Genomic DNA, 21,094 nt, shown 5'->3' on the forward strand with positions numbered 1-21,094 from the left:
AGATAGTGGGGTCTTTATTCTTTTAAGAGGAATTCAAGGGAACTTACCAGGAATGTATAATTCAATCCGAGACAGATTTAATTGTATAATAGTGAGAGACTCACACGAGCCTGCAACCAGCTATCTGCTGTGCATGAAAAGGGGGATGTAACTCTGCTACATAAAGGAACTTGCTAGCGCAAGTTAGGAAGGATATTAATAAACAATATATTCTCTCCTGCCACCCTGTACATTCCCACATTCTTTAGCTGTGATTTCTACATTACAGGAGCTTGTGTGCTGGGCCCGGGGGTAACCCATGAAACACAATCCAGGACTGGACTCTAGGAGTCAGTCCGACAGGGCCAAGGCAGGACACGAGGCAGGAAACCAGGCAAGGACAGGGACAAGATCTCAGGCAGGATCTAGCATACAGCAACGTTGCTCCCGCAACCTGGGGCAGGGTCCGACAGCCTTTTATCTCTGACGGGGGTAACGGCCAGTCCTGATCCCCCGGCCACTCACCTCCCTCTCTCGCCCAAGCACTCCTGTGAGTACTCAGGTCTCTCCTTCTCTCAGCCCTGAGTCTCTGCAGCTCGGGAGACGTCGGTGGGTTACTAGACCCAGGGGTCGCCTCAGCCTCCCCTAACCCAATCAGTAGTGGAGCAGCTGTAAGTGATGGCCCAGCTGGAGGCAAGGAGGTCATCCCCGCATCTGGAGCCAGGGCAGGCTCAGGCCCCTGACTTGGCCCAGGTGGGGTTTGTTGCAGGGCAACCTGTGCAGACTGGGGCTCTTCAGGATCAGGCCCCAGACTTGGTTCAGATGCCGCCTGAGGCAAAGGATCTGGTGCAGACTGAGACTCCTCTGGTTCTGAGTCCGAGTCCAAGTCCCAGGCCATCACAGCTTGATAGAATCACAGATTTGTAGGTTTGGAAAGTACCTCAAGGCTCATGTAGTCCAATGCCCTGAGAGACAAGAATCACAGCTAAAGCTTCCTTCTTGTGCATTATCTCCTTTCTGTCTGTTGTCCCCGCGCTGAAGTATACGAAGTGCTCATACATGAGCTGCTGGGATTATTTGCGAAATAGAATTAAGACACTGGGAAGATTTATTTGCTAAATTAGCCCTCGGCCCTTTGAGAAAGGAGGCCGTGCACTTCATTAAAACAGATTAATGTAGAACAACTGCTGTCTATTAAGGGTGGGGACCTGGGAGGGCTTACTGCAAGGTGTATCTGGTTTGTGGGGCGGCAGTGGGGGAGAGAAGCAAAGCACCTTAAATAAACCAGCACTTTGCAGTCTGGAATGTGGAATGAGTTCTCCTTCACCCCTTCGAAGTGGATCTTGTTTGGAACTGGCATCCCGCCAAGCAGCTGAATGAGTGATGCAGAGAAATGCAGATACCACTTCGCACGGAGACAAAGCACTGGGGAGGAGCCATCCTGCAAAACCACAGAGAATCCCTGCTCTGTTTTTATCACAGGCAATGGGCACATCTGCTTGGAATCATAGGGAAGTTGCACGAGTTACTATTCCGGAACTTGACTTTCTTTCTTTTTTCTAAAAAATTATGCATACTCTTCAGGTTTCTACATTTCATTAATTTTACAATCACTTTAACATTTCAAAGCTTAGCTTCCTTCATTCTTTTTTGTGGTTCCTTAAATTTCTTTTTTAATATCTTCTGCATATCCAAATTCGTTTAATTTGCTCATTTATTTATCTACTTTAAATATATACTCTTATGAAACTGCAGGTTATTACAATAATCCTGCCAGTGCTTTTATCTGTTTGCAATTTATCTGCAAATATCCAATAAACCATTTCCATTCTTTTGTAAAAAGTTTGTTATCTTGATTTCTTATTCTTCTGTTGAGTTTTGCCATTTCTGCATATTCCATAAGCTTTTGTATCCATTCTTCCTTTGCTGGGAGTTTTGCTTCTTTCCATTTTGGGCTGAGTAGCATTCTTGCTGCTGTAGTAGCATACATGAATACATTTCTATATAGCTTAGTAGTTGACTTTCTAAATGGTTTGGCTGCCTGGGGAAGTCTGGTTATTCCTAGAGAACCAACTGTTCATGTTTGGAGTTAAAGGTAAAGGTAAAGGTACCCCTGCCCGTACGGGCCAGTCTTGACAGACTCTGGGGTTGTGCGCCCATCTCACTCAAGAGGCCAGGGGCCAGCGCTGTCCGGAGACACTTCCGGGTCACGTGGCCAGCGTGACATCGCTGCTCTGGCGAGCCAGAGCCGCACACGGAAACGCCGTTTACCTTCCCGCTTGGTAAGCGGTCCCTATTTATCTACTTGCACCCGGAGGTGCTTTCGAACTGCTAGGTTGGCAGGCGCTGGGACCGAGCAGTGGGAGCGCACCCCGCCGCAGGGATTCGAACCGCCGACCTTTCGATCGGCAAGTCCTAGGCGCTGAGGCTTTAACCCACAGCGCCACCTGCGTCCCTTATGTTTGGAGTTACGCAGATGGAAATGGTTTGGAACTCTGGCTGCCTCTGTTTGTGCAGGCAGACCGATGGCTACTTGATCTTGATGTCAATGTCATATTGCTCATGCAACAGGCAGGTAAAGGACCCCTGGATTGTTAAGTCCAATCAAAGGCAACTATGGGGTTACAGCACTCATCTCGCTTTCAGGCTGAGGGAGCCGGCGTTTGTCCACAGACATCTTTCCGGGTCATGTGGCCAGCAGGACTAAGCCGCTTCTGGTGCAACGGACCACTATGACAGAAACCAGAGTGCATGGAAATGCCATTTACCTTCCTGCCGCAGTGGTACCTATTTATCTATTTGTGCTGGCATGCTTTTGAACTGCTAGGTTGGCAGGAGCTGGGACAGAGCAACGGGAGCTCACCCTGTTGTGTGGATTCGAACTGCTGACCTTCTGATCAGCAAGCCCAAGATGCTCAGTGGTTTAGACCACAGAATGTTTCCAAAAAAATTTACACAGATCACCAGTGTCGAAGCAATGATTCTTCAACATCAACTTTGTTGGACTGGTCATGTTATGTGGATGCCTGATTATCGTCTTCCAAAAAAAGACAAAAGTTGCACTTACATCATTTTGCAACTCAGTATCCCAGCTGCCATTGAGAGCAGTCAGTCCACCAGGATTTCTTCATTGTTTTCATGCCAGCTGCCATTAAAAGAACTGCCGCTTTAAGAACTGGTGGATTGCAAGCCTATGAGCAGAGAGTGCCTTACCATTGATATTCAGAGACTGCTCTGAGAGCCTTTCCACCTACAGAACTTGGAATCAATGAATTTAGAAGTGAATGAAATTCCTGTATGGGAAATGCCAGCCTAGAGTTCAACAGCAAGTGAGTCAAGTGAATAAATGAATAAGGCAGCCAGCGGAGCCATTGATGAAAAAGAGAATTTCAGCCGGATCTGAAGATATCTGATAAAGTCCCATGGCGAAAGCTAAGGTAGGAATGTAGGGAGCTGTCAGGACCTCCGCCCCCCAGATTTGGATTTCTCCCCTAGTCCAACCTGAAGATGCCAGGATTGAACCAGGAATTTCTGCATATGATGGGCTTCAACTGGTTGCTGTGAGATCCTAAGCACTGCTGGAAGGAAATCCACCTGAGACCTGCAGGCTGGGATCTTCATCACAATTGTTGGCATCTGTCTCAAGAGACAATGAATGGAGTGTGCCTCCAAGGGTGAAGTCAAACTTCTGTGTTAGCAGCACCAAAGTGACAAGCCTGGCCAGTGTGTCTGGTGGTCCTGGGCTGCTCAGAGGACAAGACCCACCTCTCAGCCTGGCTGATGTGGTCCAAAGGAAAGCAGAGCAAGACGTTTGTCACCAGCTTGGCTGCAGGTGTTGCTGGAAGAAGACATACGAGGTGCCATCCAACCGCCCTAGGGACTCTGCTCCAGATTTGTGTGAGGTTTACTCCTGAGTCTTTTCTTCTCCTGAAGATATCCTGCAAGGCAGCAGAGGTTTAGGGTCAGAGTCTTTCTTTTTCTAGACTGGCAACCTTCCCAGGTAGACGAGCCCCATCTGCCCCCCACTTCCCTCTGCAGCTGCCTTTCTCAACCTGTGGGTCCCCAGATGTTGTTGAACTACAACTCCCATCACCCCTAGCTAGCAAGGCCAGAGCTCATGGATGATGGGAGTTGTAGTCCAACAACACCTGGGGACCCACAGGTTGAGAACTGCTGCTGTACAGATGGGCAGAAACCACTTTCTTGACCATTGGACCCACACTTGGTCTTGTCTGCTCAATCTGCCAGAGCCCCTCTTTGCATGCATGGGAAGTCCCTAACGCATCGAGGGTTTGAGACCTGTCAGCTACCTTCACCTGGTTTAGCCAGCCAGTGGAAGCCATTCCCCAGGTGTGGCTGCTGTCACCTGCTGACAGCTTCTAGGAGCCACAGGTGAGAGCTGAGTGCAGGGTGGGGACCAAAGGTGGACAAACTACCCCAGGAGGAGCATGGCGTGTCCCCCACCACAGGTACGACCAATCCCCTAACACCCCATAAATGATAGGAAGTAGAGAGTGAATGAATATGAAGAAGTGTGGGTATTGACTTAGCTGGCTAGCTATTTATTATTACTGTTTTCAAGGAGTTAAAGTCCCACCTCCATTGATTATTCACAACAGTCCTGTGAGGTAGGCCAGGCAGAGCAGGGGAATCAGTTGGTTAAAATTTGTTGGAGGCCAGATTTCATAACTTGGGCACTCTTAACTTATTAATATGGGTGCATTTTGTATGGGGGGGAGTAGAGGCTGTGATTATTTTTTCTGTTTTAATTACTGTTTGTCAGCTACCTTGAGTCTCTTTGGAGAAATAGGTGGTATACCGTTTTTTATATTTAAAAAAAAATGGTTGAGAAAAAAAGGCGAAAAGGAGAAGAAAAATGGATGTGATTTGTGTTGCCACCTAATTTTCCCTGAAGTGACAGACTTGAGTAAATACTGAAGGTCCTAATCAGGCAGATGATCTGTATAAATTCTGAGAGAACTACAGTACTCTGAAATGTCAGGAAGATTAGGGGAGATTTGCCTATCACTCAGAAGGTGCCTGAATCAGGCCATGTGGTGTAGCAGGTCTGGTTCAGCTCAAACAGCTGTGACATTTCTGGACAGGAGTCCTTGTGGAGACACTAGGGATTGAACCTGAGGTTTTCTGGATGCAAAGTGGGCAGGGCCGTCTTAAGCATATGCGGCACCAGGGTGCAAAGGCGCTCAGGAGGGCAGAGCTGGCCGCCCAACTCAGCGTCTCGCTGGCTCACTCGCCCCTGAACTCACAACGGGCAGGCTCTTCCCCAGACTCTAACTCTCGGACCCCGGACGCTCGGCCTGGCGCCCCTGAGAGCCCAGCACCCGGGTGCCCTGCACCCCTGGCACCTATGGGTAAGACGGCCCAGAAAGTGGGTTCAACCCTTGCCCATCATGGTGTTACCTTATGGCAGTTGCACTGGCTGTATTGAAGAAACTAATAATGTGCATCTGGAAGCTCCTTTTGAAAAGAAAACATTGTCAATGCCCATAAGTTTTACTCGCAGAAATTCCTTCAAAAACATTGAGATACATCAACATAATTCCATACGCACATGGAAAGACAGATAGCTATGTTTGTGGGGGGTGGGCTAGCTGGCTCTTGTGGTCCCTTCCAACTCTACAATTCTACCATCCGATGAACTGCTTCCCAACTTCCTTGATGCTCATTTGCTATTCTATAGCTCCCAGCATCCTTTGAGGGAAAGGCTCTGAGGGCACAGATGAGATATCAGTTCTCATGCAGGAGGCATCTGAACAGGGCACAGTTTATTCCTGATTATTCTGCCTCTTGCCTTACAGCAGCGTTTTGACTTCAGGCTATAGAGACATGGAAGTTTCGCTATCTCTTCTTGTATGCATAATGACTCCTAGCAGTGAAATATTAATTGTGGTTTGGGGGCATTGACTAAACGAAGGTGCCATCTTGCCATAAGTGAGTGGAATCTTACGATGCTGTCCCTCTGTTCTGAGCAGCGTTATGCCAGAGGGGGGACTGGAGAAGGGAGCACGGCTCCAGCGGCAGTGATGACTGTGGGAACGTTCAGGGAGGCCGGAGAGGATATATTGTTTATTAATATCCTTCCTAACATGTGGTAGCAAGTTCCTTTACTTAGCAGAATTTCACATTCCCCTTTTAAACACAGAGTGGGTAGCTGGTTGCAGGCTTGTGTAAGCCTCTCACTATTAGGTTCCTGGTAAGTTCCTTTATATCCCTTTAAAAAGAATAAACACACTACAGTCTTGTGTAAAGTATATAAAAGTTGCTTACTCACATTCAGTTCACAGTTGGATCCCTGAAGGCAGACTTAGTTACAAAGTATATACATGTGGAGCTATCCCATATGGGGATCCCAGTGTCCTCTGTTGGCTGGAAGCATCTCTAGCTAAAATCTGCTGCTCCAGCGATGGAGGAAGTCAAAGAGAGAGAGAGTGCTGCGTGCCTTGTCCTTTTGTTACCTGGGCAGGTAAGGTCACGCCCACCTCTAGGCACATACAATAATAATAATAATAATAATAATAATAATAATAATAATAATAATAATAATTTATTATTTATACCCCGCCCATCTGGCTGAGTTTCCCCAGCCACTCTGGGCGGCTCCCAATCAGTGTTAAAAACAGTACAGCATTACATATTAAAAACTTCCCTGAACAGGGCTGCCTTAAGATGTCTTCTGAATGTCAGGTAATTCAGGTAATACCTGCCTTAAGATGTCTTCTGAATGTCAGGTAATACAAAGGAAGTATGTCCCAGCCAGGAGGAAACAGGAAGTTTTTGACTGGCTGGACCAAACATTCCCTCGCATGTCCACTCTAGGAAAACAAGGAATGCTGTACTTGACTGCTGCTTACGTATCACATCCCACAATGATGTCATCTGCCACAGCATCAAAGGAGCTGATGGACTCTCCTTCCTCTGGTAAGTGGATGAGGGGATGAGGAGGCTTTCAAGTGTGTTTGTAACAGATTAGCCACTGAAATGCTAGCACCATGAGGACCTCAGAAGAGACTGCAGGATCAGGCCAATGGTCCTCCTAGTCCAGGCATCCCCAACCTGCAGCCCTCCAGATGTTTAGGCCTACAACTCCCATGATCCCTAGCTAACAGGACCAGTGGTCAGGGATGGTGGGAATTGTAGTCCGAAACATCTGGAGGGCTGAAGGTTGGGGATGTCTGTTCTAGTCCATTATGTACAAAATCATTTTTATATAAGTATGGGTACATATAGCTGCCTGCTATTGGTGCCTTTTGTTGTTAAACTGGTTTGAGAGTGATGCTTTGGTTGAGATTCCTGCATTGCAGGGGTTTGGACTAGATGACCCTCCAACTCTATGATTATATGGTTTTGTGAGATGCTTCATAGGAAGCAATCCATAAATGGGCATAACTAAGTAGTTTACAAGTTAATAATCTCTGAAAAGCACTCCGGGCTTTGCTCAAGATTAATAGCACATAACAAACCCTTCATGACTAGCCTAGCTGAAGAAGATTCTGATGACATCTAACCAGTTTTTAACAAATGTATTTATTTATCAGACCTAGATGCTGCTGAATCATCCCAACCTTTTAGCAGTTTATGTACAATATAAAATTATTGATCTAGTCAAATGTTCAAAATAAGCTCGCTTATTATTTTCCAAAATCAGCCATTCTAAAAATAAATACATAATAAAATTGTGCATGTTGAATGTGCATGCCTAGATAAGGCTTGCTTGAACAAAAAAGTTTTTAGCACCAATGGGCAGGGAGTTCCAACGTTAAGCTGCTGCCTTTTAGAAAAATCTATTCTTTGCGAGTGTGAAATGAACATTTCAAGAATGTATAACTTGCTGTTAAAATGGAATACACAAGATGAAACGGTCAAATCGGCTATGATAAAATGGGCACAGGACATTGGGTACAATATCATGTTTGCTGACTGGGAAAGGTTATGGACCACCGGGTTGAAATTCATGGCATGTAATGCCTTGAAAGAAAATATTATGAAAATGATATATAGGTGGTACATGACTCCAGTCAAGCTCGCAAAAATATACCATTTGTCTGATAATAAATGTTGGAAATGTAAAGAAACTGAAGAAACGTTCTTTCACCTCTGGTGGACCTGCCCTAGAGTTAAGGCTTTCTGGGAAATGATATATAATGAGTTGAAAAAGGTATTTAAGTATACCTTCCCTAAGAAACCAGAGGCCTTTCTTTTAGGCATCGTCGGCCAGGGTGTTAAAGAAGGACCAAACATTTTTTATGTATGCAACAACAGCAGCAAGGATACTTCTCGCCAAGCACTGGAAAACCCAAGATTTGCCCACACTGGAAGAATGGCAGATGCAACTGATAGACTATATGGAATTAGCAGAAATGACTGGCAGAATCCGAGACCTGGGAGAAGAGGCTGCGGAGGAGGACTGGAAGAAATTTAAGGACTATTTACAAAAATATTGTAAATTGTATGAGTGTTAAGAAAGATGTAAGATTATAAATAATATGGCACCATTAAGTTAGTTGAAAGGAATATGAAGATAAGTGAAAATATAAGAAAAGATAAATTTTGGATAAATATTATGCTAAAATTAAGCTTTTAAGGTTTGGGTAAAAATATCTAAAATTAGGGACACAATATTGGAAAATTATAAAATAAGAATTGAAACAAGGTGATAAATTGCTGGGTAAAGTTTGATAAACTTGGAACGCAGGAACGAGAGATGCGAGGAAGTCCAAAGAAGCGAAGAAAATATAGCTATTGTAAAGTTATATGTTATTTTGTTTGTTTGTTTTCTATTCTATTAAGAAAATCTTTAATAAATATCTTATGAAATGAACATTATGTGGCACCTGTGAAAGTCCAGCCATAAAGCATTGAAGTATGACTTTTCTTAGGAGCAAGTGGAGAATTATGTGAGCAGCTAAAGAAGAGCATGACTTGTTCTTTTGCCAAAAACTGCCGTCCTGCTCAGAGACATTTAAGATAGTGCTTGGGAAAATGGCAAATGATTTGTGCATTGAAATCTATTTCCTGACCACTCAATACCTGCACTTAGCAGTGACCCCATAAATCCATGAGAGGAGAGAGAGCTGGACCACCGGGTAATGCCACCTCCATGATGAGATGTCACACGGCCGTCATTTTGCTTTATCCCTGGGTCTGAAAGGTTAAGGATCTTCATACAGGGAGGAGGTGCCTCCAGCTTCCCAGACAGCCTTCCTTCCCCTCTGAGGACCAACAGCCACTCCAGGAAGTGAGTGCATCATCTCCAGCATCCCATAACCCTCAAGTGTCTCAATTTAACCAGGACACCCCAAATCAACAGAAGCCAACTTTGGACCCCAATCCCAAATGCCCCAACTTTGCTCCCATGTGCTGTCCGAGCCAGAGCAAAGGACCCAACGACAGGTGTTTTTCGGTTATGCGCTGCGGCACAAGTCTGTTGGCTCACACCAGAGCGGAGGGCCAAAAAAACTGAAGGAAAACCTACCTTGTCCCTGCTCCTCATCGCTTCTCTTCCTCCTTACCTAGGCCTAGAATCTGAAGCCGTCCTAATAATCTAGTGGAACCCAATTAAGAGGATTACAATATTGGTTTATGAGTTTGGTGTGTTGCTTTAGCTACACATTTGCATCTTTCTCTCCGTTTTCTTCCACTGAACATTAATGCAAGGTGACGTGAGCCTTGACAGTTCAATGCTTCACTCCACAACTTAATTAATGCAACCCAGCTAATTGGCAAGCTGTGTGTGCTGAGAGCAGTGATGTCCAGGATTTCTACTCATTACTGAAACGTTTGACAATTCTGTTTGCTAAAAGGCTTACACATAAGTCAGGTCCATTGCCATGTCTCTTTATCTTGACGGAAAGGATGGAAGTCTAAATCTGCAGCTGCTGAGATGTGCTTTGGGACAGGAATGCGTTTTCAAATGTATAGCTATCATCAAAGGACCAAACCACTGAATGATGATGGCTTCAAGTAAAAACCCTTGGGGACCTTTACAGCTCTAAAACTCTCTGATTCTATGATTTTGCCAGCTGGACGGTCTGGGGCAGTCCAATATCTCACCTTCCCTGAGCCAGGAGAAAGGACCACCCACCTTTTTCTATCCCTTTCTCTGAAGCATAATCTTGAGAAGGATGGTGGGCACACTTTGTTCCCTCCAAGCTCTCCCCACCCGCTCCCCACATGGCAAAACAATGTTCCCAATTATTTAAGAAGAAACCAAGAAAAATAGTTACTTTGGAGTTAATTTGATTGCCTCAGACTCCTGGGTGCAAGATTTATTAAAAAGTGATTTGGATGATACAGTCATGACGGCAGCTTTGTAATCAAATGCCAGCCACCGTTCAGCCATGTAATAACCAGACGCCAAGACATCTGCCTCCCTGAGCATATTTATAAGGAGAGGGCGAATGGTGCTTAGCTACCTTGATTAGTTTCACTGCCTCTAATTGACTGAGCTGCTAGGCCCCAGATCCAGCCTGCGAATCGGAGATCTTTTGGAAATGAGAGGCTCACACTCACCTCTGTTGCCGGGAAGAGAAACCCTTTGCATGGAAGAGGTCCTCGCTTCAGTCTCTGGCATTGCCAAGAGGAGCTTGGAGAAACTTCTTCCTGAAAACCCTGGACAGCTGCTGGCAGTCATTGTAGACCAGATTTCAGGGCCAGAACCAGCTGCAAGTCCATACCAAAGATGCCAGGCTCTGTTGTCAGTAAAGTTAACTCTTCATTCAAGGCAATGGCATACAGCTCAGCAACGCTTTTGTCTCGCCAAATGGAAGGTGGTTCTTTTAACGAGATTCAGAAGCAATGCAAACACAAGTGTGCTGGTCTCGGAGGGAGGTTACCATGGGGTGAGGTCCAGGACCTGGGTCGAGGGTCTGTAGACTGTCCTCCACGGGCGAGGCGGGGTCCGAGGCAAGGAGCCGGGCAAGGACGGGAACTCTGGAGGAACAGGTCTGGGTGCTGGCCAAAACAGCTCTTCAACGACGTTGCTCCCGCAACCAGTCAGTCCCGCTGACTGGCCTTTATCTTCTCTGAGGCCAGGGGCGGTCCCGGCCCCCAGGTGACCTGCCTCTTCTGGCCTTAAGGCGAGCACTCCTCCTGGGAGAAACCAGTTCCCTCCACCTCTCTGCCCTGAGCCTCTGCAGCTCAGGAGAGGCTGGAGGGTTACTGGACCCAGGGGGAGATTCGCCTTCCCCTGACAGGGCTGGGAGAGGCGCACCTGTAGGCAATGTGTCTTCAATCCCCTCTGGAGCCAGAGTAGATTCACCTGGTGCCTGCTCCTGAGGATCCGGCACAGGTGCAGGCGCCTTAGAGTCAAGGCCCTACCCCAGCTCAGCCGGCCCTGGAGGCGGGGACTGCTGTGCAGGCTGAAGTTCCTCCAATTCGGCTTCTGAATTGGATTCCCAGGCCATCACAACAAGTGAATGGGAAGATTAAAGATTTTATTCTAAACAGCAAGCATTATATACATTAGCAAGTGCACAGGTCATTCATTAGTCACCCTCTTCCCGATGCTCCCACATCAACGAGAGTCAGAAGGTACCCAACATTCTCACTTCTTCCTTCCACCAGATTATACATTTTTTAAAAAAGATATTTATTAAAGTTTTCAAAAGATTATATAAAATAGGGGGGGCAGAAAAAAACAGAAAAAACAATAAGACATACATACAAAACGCATACAATAACAAGTATAATTTCAATCCCTTATATTCATAAAACTTACTTTCCCGACCTCCTCATACCTCCCCTTTCTGTATTCCAATCTCTAATTAAATCAATTCAGCAAATCCTTCCCCTAATTTCTATTTAATTTTTGATCTTTCTTTTCTTAATTACATAATCATTACAGCTAGAAACCCCTTAATTTCTAAATCAACATCGTTCTAACATTCAATAATCTTACAATATTTCTTGAGATAGTCCTTAAATTTCTTCCAATCTTCTTCCGCTGTCTCTTTTCCCTGTTCTCGGATTCTGCCAGTCATTTCTGCCAGTCCCATATAGTCTATAACCTTCATCTGCCATTCTTCCACGGTGGGTAAATCTTCTGTCTTCCAATACTTTCCGATGAGTATTCTTGCTGCTGTTGTAGCATACATAAAAAAAGTTCTATCCTTCTTTAACACCAATTGGCCAACCATACCCAGGAGAAAGGCCTCTGGTTTCTTCAAAAAGGTATATTTAAATACCTTTTTCATTTCATTATAAATCATTTCCCAGAAGGCCTTACTACCAGATTATACATTAAAGGCTGCTCTCAGCCATCAAAGAACTTCAACAAGAGATAGGGCAGGGAAGTAAACAGAGGCAGGAAGAGGCAACCATTCTAGATCAACTAACCCCTTGAAATTACAATTATCTTCTGGAAAAGATTGCCCATACACCATCCCAGTAGGTCTTGCCCCTGGGGAGAAGTTGCCAGGACTGAAGGTCCCTGCCGTCCACCTTTCTAAGGCTCCCCTCTCCCAGATGTTTCCCAAGCAGTCTCAAGCTGCATCTGTGCACCTCTGGCCTCTGTTCTGCTCTTCCCATTAATCTGTGAGTTCTGGGAGACCGAGGGAAGGGGAGCTTGTTGCAGCAGGAGAGGGAGACTCCCTGGATTCTCCACCAGCCTCGTGACCTCCTCCTCTCCTTCAGCCTCGGAGTCTGAACCATTCCCTGCCACTGGTTCTTCCTGCTCACTAATACCGTAGTCTCGCTGCTGAGCAGCAACACGCAGAGCTCAGTGGAGTTGGAGGCCAGTCATCCAGGAGAGCCTCTGAGGTCTACTTGCCTGGAAGCAGACTCAGAGTCAGCATCCGAAGGCAGGTCCAGTCCTAGGGTTGGGCAAACAGTAATCCTTGTGGTCAAGCAGTCCAGGTGTCAGGGAATCTGATGATCATGAGGTCAAGGGTCAAGATGAGCAGGAAGCAGCAAGGTTGGACCAGGAATGACAAGCGTTGTTACCAGCATCTGAGTGCTGCTGGAAGCTCTTCTTAAGAAGGCTGAAGCCACCTGGTTCTCATCCTCATCTTCTCCTCTGTGTCCTTGAAGGCTGATCAGCTGCAGTATCAATGGCACTAAAGGAGCTTGATGATGTAACCTCAGAGCCTTTGCCTACCATCTCTGAGAATTCTTGCAGAACAGGTGAGCAGTGCCGTCGCAAGGGGGTGGGGGCGGGCGCCCCAGTGCCCTGTCTGGGGGGGTGACAAGAAGGAACCCCACAGGGTGCTCACCCTGCTGCCCCTGGGCGTGGCAGCCATCGAACCGCTGCAGCCGCGAGCAGAGGATCCTGCCAACCATCCATATGGCGTTTGAGCGGCACCGGCAGCAAACTGCTGCATACAACACATGCGCAGTGTCACACACATGTGCTGTATGTAGAGATGCCGCACATGCGCTGTACATAGCGGTTTGCTACTGGCGCTGCTCAAGCGCCGTACAGACAGCAGTGGGATCTCTCCATCACTGCTACAGCCACAAACCGAAGATCCCTTCACCGCCGCTGCAGCCGCGAGCAGAGGATCCCACCACCGTCTGGGTGGGGCTCAGGCAGCAGTGGCAGCAAACTAATACTTACGACACATGTGCAGTTTTGCGTGCATGCGCTGCACATAGCGACAATGCACATGCGCCCTATGTAGCAACGCCATGCATGCGTCGTACGTAGCAGCGCAACGCATGCACAGCCAGCAGTTTGCCCTGCCCCAGGTGTCGGTTAGCCTTTGTTCGCCCCTGCAGGTGAGGTGCCTGCAGATTGGAAGTGTGTGAATGCTGTCCCCATCTTCGAAAAGACACTGGAGAGACCTGTCAGGAGTAAGCATGGACCAATGGTACCAAATAGTATGGGAAACAGCCCTACTAGAAAAATTAACCAATAAACTGAAACTGACACGGGGACAAACAGAAGAAGACGCCTTCACCCCGGTATGGCTCCCCTTTATCACATACACAGCCCAGCAAGACAATAATAATAATCCACCAACAGCATACAAATCAATATGGCTAACCTGATCCAAAACACCCACCCACCCCACTCACACACGAAAACAAAGATCACCACAGCCAATCACAAACAAACAACCATACCGTAGGCCAAGTCCAACCTCTCTCACCACCAAAGAAACAAATGAGCAGCAGAGAACCTGCACGAGCAACACTGACACAAAACCCTACATAAAAAGGTAAAGGGACCCCTGACCATTAGGTCCAGTCACGGACAACTCTGGGGTTGTGGTGCTCATCTCGCTTTACTGGCCAAGGGAGCCGGCATACAGCTTCCGGGTCACGTGGCCAGCAGGACTAAGCCGCTTCTGGCAAACCAGAGCAGCGCACGGAAATGCCGTTTACCTTCCCACCAGAGTGGTACCTATTTATCTACTTGCACTTTGACGTGCTTTCGAACTGCTAGGTTGGCAGGAAAACCTTTGCTTAACCCTACATACATTAAGCAAAATAGAAATATCGCCACCAGACCCCACCCCCACCCATCTTCCCCCCCTCCACCCCTTTTTCTTTTCTCCTAATGTCTCAAAAAATGAAACTGATTTGTAAAAATGTTACATGGGGGGGAAAATACGAGAGACATTACACATACTTCTGTAAAACAAGAAAAACTTTAATAAAAATAAATAAATCAAAAAATCAAAAAGAGAAAAAAGGAAGACCCAGGTATCTACTGACCGGTGAGCTTGACCCTGACCCCAGGGAAGGTCCTAGAACAGATAACTCAACAGTCAGTCTGTGAGCATATAGAAAAAGATGCTGTGATTGTTAAAACCCAACATGGGTTTCTCAAAAATAAGGCATGCCAGCCGAACCTCGTTTCTTTTTTTGATGGAGTTACAAGGAGTCATCTCTTAAACAAAGCATTTACACCCCACATCGTTCTTTATATCCTAAATTCCAAAACAGGGGAGTGTGATCACCAGTGAAGTTTGTGAGAGCTGAGCTGGAAGCAGGCTAGAATCTGGAGACCCAGAGACCTGCTTGTTTGGTTCTGGATCCAAATCTATGAATGATGGAAAAGCAAGATCTGTTGGGGCTTTGACGCTGTGAGCTCCTCCGTCTCATTCTCAGCATGTGTAAAGCTAAAGGTAAACGGACCCCTGACCATTAGGTCCAGTCGTGGCCGACTCTGGAGTTGCGGCGCTCATCTCGCTTTATTGGCCGAGGGAGCCAGCGTACAGCTTCCGGGTCATGTGGCCAGCAGGACTAAGCCGCTTCTGGCAAACCAGAGCAGCGCACGGAAACACAATTTACCTTCCCGCTGGATTTTTACCTATTTATCTACTTGCACTTTGACATGCTTTCGAACTGCTAGGTTGGCAGGAGCAGGGACCGAGCAACAGGAGCTCACCCCGTCGCGGGGATTCGAACCGCCAACTTTCTGATCAGCAAGTCCTAGGCTCTGTGGTTTAACCCACAGCGCCACCCGCGTCCATATGTATGTGTAAATAGGCCCATTTATCCCAAAGACACCACAGTCTCTGCTGACCTTCATTCCAGGCAAACTGAACCTGGGTCAGTGCCTGGAACCCTTAGAGTCTCTCTCCACTTAGAGGTTGGCAACAAACAATATGTATTTTCTGCAAATCTCATGCTGGCTGTCCTATGATGTAGCTGCCATCCTGCCTGCGCCCTTTTGTTCCAGAGCCACTGATGCAGATTTTTCTTTGAAGAAAAAAAATATATTAAAGCATCGAGTGCACTTCACAGGTTCAATGAACATTAACTTCCAACTTAATGCTTCAGAGGCTCTAGTCATATTGTTCAGGAACTGGAGTAAATGAGATAAATTGAAGCTATCATTAGCAATGTTCTGCTTAGGCAAGTTAGGAGGCAACCAGGTGCTGCTGCACTTTGAATCTTTTCCCTAGAGCTTCCTTTGCAGAATGGCTAAGAGTTAGCAGTGCATTCTGGGTAACAGCCTGCTCTTCATGCTCTTTGTGAGATGCACTGGACTCAGGTCTGGCCAAAGGGGGCCGTGGATGAGGGTTCCCGCTGTTACCCACTTTACCTTGTGACCCTAGTGGGACCTGGGGAAGTTGAATGGACATGAGAGAAATAGGGGGGTGGGGACAGGATTTGTAGAATTGTAGAGTGGGAAGGGGTACTCCCAGGGGTCATCAAAAAAATAATAATAATATTTATTGCCTTTAAAGGTTACAAAAAAAGAAGAGAAAAAGAAAATTTAAAGACAAAATAAGAAAGAAAGAAAACAAAAAAGTGAAAAAACACCACAATACAATACAGTATACAAATAATATAAACCCCAACCCAATCCCATTAAACTAAACACATAAATAAATCAAAACAAAAACAGTTTAAAATACATCTCTCCTTTTCCATATTCTATCCTTCATTTCCTTGTTTCCTCGACTTCCTCACACCTCCCTTTTTGTATTCCAATTCTTATAATTGTTTCAGCAAATCCTTTCCATCTTTCTCTCTTTTTTATCGTCTTGTAGATAACATATTTTTTAACCTTATTTCCCTTTAAGACTAAATTACTTATCTATTCTTAACTTCTTCTAACATTTCTACTAAATTCATATAATAACATTCCACGATTTTTCTAACAGTCATTAATTTTACAAAAATTTCTAAATATAAGCTTAAACTCCCAATCTTCCTCCACCCTCTCCTCTCCCTGGTTTCGGATTCTGCGAGTCCTTTCCGTCAAATCCATATAGTCCATCAACCTGGAGATCTTATGTCCGAGGCTCTTAATTCTTTTCCAAGTCCCTTCTGCGGATCTTCTTCATATTCTTTGATGCTCAGGAGCAAATCTCGGGAAAACTCCAACCAAGCAGAACTTTTATTCCTTCTGAACAGCTCAGCCAAATTTCCATATTTGAAACTAAGGTCCATGGGGTATTTCAGGACGTATTTCAGGATTCCTCCAAGTCCATAGGCCCCCACAGCTTCAAGCTCCTCCAGGCCCAAACCCATGACCCAGATGTCAGTTAGTCCCTGGATAAAGGGGTCTTTCCAACTTTTCCCCAGGGGTCATCTAGTCCAACCCCCTGCAATGCAGGAATCATAGCCAAAGAATCCTTTAAAGCCCTATACGGCCTAAGACCCTTGAACCTACGGGACCACCTCTCCTGGTGTGTCCCACGGAGGACCTTACGGTCTTCCAACAAAAACATCTTGGAGATCCCGGGCCACAGGGAGGTTAGGCTGGCCTCAACCAGAGCCAGGGCCTTTTCGGCCGTGGCCCCAATCTGGTGGAACACTCTGTCACAAGAGACCAGGGCCCTGCGGGACTTGACATCTTTCCGCAGGACCTGCAAGACGGAGCTCTTCCACCAGGCCTTTGGCCAGGGCGCAGCCTGACCCCCTCCTTTAGTAATCCTCACAGAACTCTAGCCCAATGGTTGGCATTAATTTGATTTAGAATTGATTTTAAAATGAATTGATTTTAGAATGCTGTGTTACTTTTATTATTGATAGCCGCTCTGAGCCCAGCTTTGGCTGGGGAGGGCGGGCTATAAATAAAATATGTATTATGATGATGATGATGATGATGATGATGATGATGTTATTGTTATTGTTATTACAGATGGCCACTCACTCTCTGCTTAAAAACTTCTGGTGAAGGGGAGTCCACAACCTCCTAAGGGACACTGTTCTACTGTCAAACAGCTCTTACTGTCAGAAAGTTCTTTCTGATGTTTAGTCGGAATCTCCTTTCTTGCAACTTGAAGCCATTGGTTCAGTTTCTGGAGCAGAAGCAAAAAAGCTTCCTCCATCTTCCATGTTTCAGCCCTTAAGATATTTGAAGATGGCTCTCATATCTCCTCTCAGTCTCCTCTTTTCCAGGCTAAACATACCCAGCTCCTTCAACCGTTCCTCATCAGGCTTGGTTTCCAGACCTTTGATCATCTTAGTCACCCTCCTCTGCTCATGTTCCAGCTTGTCAACATCCTTCTTAAATTGTGGTGCCCTGAATTGGACACAGTATTCCAGGTGTGGCAGAATAGAATGGTACTATTACTTCCCTTGATCTGGACACCAGGTTCCTCTTGATGCAGCCTAGAATAGCGTTACCTTCTTTTGTTGCTTCATTGTTATGTACTGAGCTGAATGGGATCCAAAATACAGCAGTCTGATTGGTCCTAGAACATAGGATTCAGAATGCAGCAGTCTGATTGGTCCTAGAACATAGGATTCAGAATGCAGCAGTCTGATTGGTCCTAGAACAATAGGATCCAGAATACAGCAGTCTGATTGGTCGAAAGGAGCCACCCAATCCAGCTCCAGGTGGAAGTAAATCCGCAGCCTGATTGGCCTACAGGAGAATCCTGGAATTAGCCAATCACGTGGGGCCCATTGTGTAAATAATGTATATAAAGCAGACATTCCGGGGGAACTTCCATTCCTCCTCACCACTATGAGCTGAATAAAGAGCATGAAATCCACTCTCGACTCCGAGTATATTTCATTCATCTTAAGTTTGTGTCTGCCTTTCACAACCTAAGAATAGAATAACAGTGTTGCTGGATCAAGCCAATGGTCCATCTAGCCCAGCATCCTATTCTCCCAGTGGCCAACCAGATGCCTCTTCTGGGAAACCCGCAAACAGAATTTGAGCACCAGAGACCTCTCCCCTCCTGTGGTTTACAGCAACTGGTGTTCAGAAGCATTGCTGCCTTGTAGCCATTGGTGCCTGGCACCTTTCAGATGTTTGGGGCAACAACTCTGGGCAGCTTCCAACAAAATATTAAAAATACATTAAAACATCAGTCATTAAAAACTTCCCGAAACAGGGCTGCCTTCAGATGTCTTATAAAAGTCAGGTAGTTGTTTATTTCCTTGACATCTGATGGGAGGGCGTTCCACAGGGCGGGCGCCACCACCAAGAAGGCCCTCTGCCTGGTTCCCTGTAACCTCACTTCTCGCAGTGAGGGAACCGCCAGAAGGCCCTCAGAGCTGGATCTCAGTGTCCTGGTTGAACGATGTGGGTGGAGACACTCCTTCAGGTTTACTGACCTAAGGCCGTTTAGGGTTTTAAAGATCAGCACCAACACTTTGAATTGTACTTGGAAACATACTGGGAGCCAATGTAGGTCTTTCAAGACCGGTGTTATATGGTTTCGGCAGCCGCTCCCAGTCACCAGTCTAGCTGCTGCATTCTGGATTAGTTGCAGTTTCCGAGTCACCTTCAAAGGTAGCCTCACGTAGAGTGCATTGCAGTAGTCCAAGCGGGAGATAACCAGAGCATGCACCACTCTGGCGAGACAGACAGCAGGCATGGAGGGTCTCAGCCTGAGTACCAGATGGAGCTACAACTCCCAGCTGTGTGGAATTGCTTGAATACATTATCCTGCTGAATATCAGCTTCTTGGTGCTAGAAGACAGTTGTCACTTTAGGGCATTTCCTCAAGGACAGGAAAGCAGAATGCAAAAGACTTGTAGAATATGCTACAACTGGAATTAAAAAGGAGAGGGAACAAATGCACAAGCCGTCTTGGTGTGGGTGAGTGTGCATTCTTTCCTACTTGACACTTTGCAGGAACAGCTAAGCGAAGTTAAAGGCTAATGTGGAACGTCAGGCATCTGGAGTAAGTATTCATTGTCTGCAGTGGGGCACATCCGTGGGAGATCTGAACATATTTTTCTCTCTGCTTTCCCTCGTGACTATGTGAATAATGTAGCATTCTGGTGTGGGGCTGTCTCTCTTTGGGCTGTTTTTTTAAAACAGGAGAGAGAAAGGCGCAGGGAGAAACAGTTCATGGCTATAGGAAATCGTGATGTGACTGAACTGCCTCCCCCTACTGAGAGAGATGTTCTCTAGTTCTCCCCTGATCGCTTAGCAAAAAGAGGGTGTGAGATATTCATGGTGGAGCAGGAGGAGGAGGCTATTGACAGCTCCTAGCCAGGCCTGGCTGCGCTCTGCTTCCATAGCTGGAGGAAGCGATGCTCCTGATTTCAGAAACACTTCTGGAATGGGATTTTGAAAAGTCCTGCGAGATGCGCCTCCTCCTTCCATGCACACAGACTCGGCTGTCTCTGTAAATAAGCGCAAGCCTCAAAGAGTTCTGGGTCTCTTTGCCTGCAGGTAACACAAATGAACTCAGGAGCAACCGGAAAGGATTTGGAGCCGATGGCTGGGTGGTTTGGTGTGTTGTTTTTTCCCATCATCGGGCTAAAGTGTTAGCAAAGTGGAAACGGGTGACCTGATTTAACCACCCCTCCAGCAAAGGCACCCTGCAGCCTGTCTCCACTTTCTGAAAAACTTGTCAGCTCCGAGAGAGAGAGACCACAGCTACACTGTCACTTAACACCCCTAATCTGTCATATTGACGTGTCCACAGAATGGCCTGCAGCCTCGTCTGTTTCACTGGCTGCCTTGACAGTTACGGGGATATCTCTTCCCTTGATAGTTTCTAGCTTTCTTGGGGAAGGTCCAGACCTTTCGAGAAAGCTTTAACGCTGCTTGCAGTGCCATGTGGTGTTTTGTTTTTTTACCACCATCCCCTCCCGCCTCCAAAATGTCCCCAGAGAAGGCTCTCATTTCTGCCACTCCACCCTCAGAATTGACACTGGGGTGAGTTCTGAGTGGCTGTAGATCTTTTAAGGGGACCACAGCTAGAACTGAAAGTTCTCACTGCTCCGAGTGCTACTGCGTAGAAACGAGGATGTGCACACAGCCCTCCTCACTGCTGGTGTGCAATACTACCATTTTCTGCTTTTTCTTCACCCGCATACCCAGCTCTGCCAGTTCAGCTCAACAGCTAAATGTGCTTTAGGGACAAGGGAATGTCAGAAGATCCTGCAGGATGAGGCCAATGGCCCATCTTGTCATCCTCTTCTCACAGGGATTAAGTAGAACATTTTCCACTCCTGTGTTTTCGAGTATTACGGAAATGACAGGGGGCACATCTTTAAAGTTCTTTAAAAAGGTAAAGGGACCCCTGACCGTTAGGTCCAGTCATGACCGATTCTGGGGTTGTGGCACTCATCTCACTTCACTGGCCAAGGGAGCCGGCGTACAGCTTCCGAACCAGAGCAGCGCACAGAAATGCCGTTTACCTTCCCACCGGAGTGGTACCTATTTATCTACTTGCACTTGCAGCCAACGTAGCTCCATCCTTATTTCAGACACTGTGATACA

This window comes from Podarcis gaigeae (assembly GCF_964106915.1).
Source record: "Podarcis gaigeae genome assembly, chromosome: 1".
In the NCBI taxonomy this organism is placed as follows: domain Eukaryota; kingdom Metazoa; phylum Chordata; class Lepidosauria; order Squamata; family Lacertidae; genus Podarcis; species Podarcis gaigeae.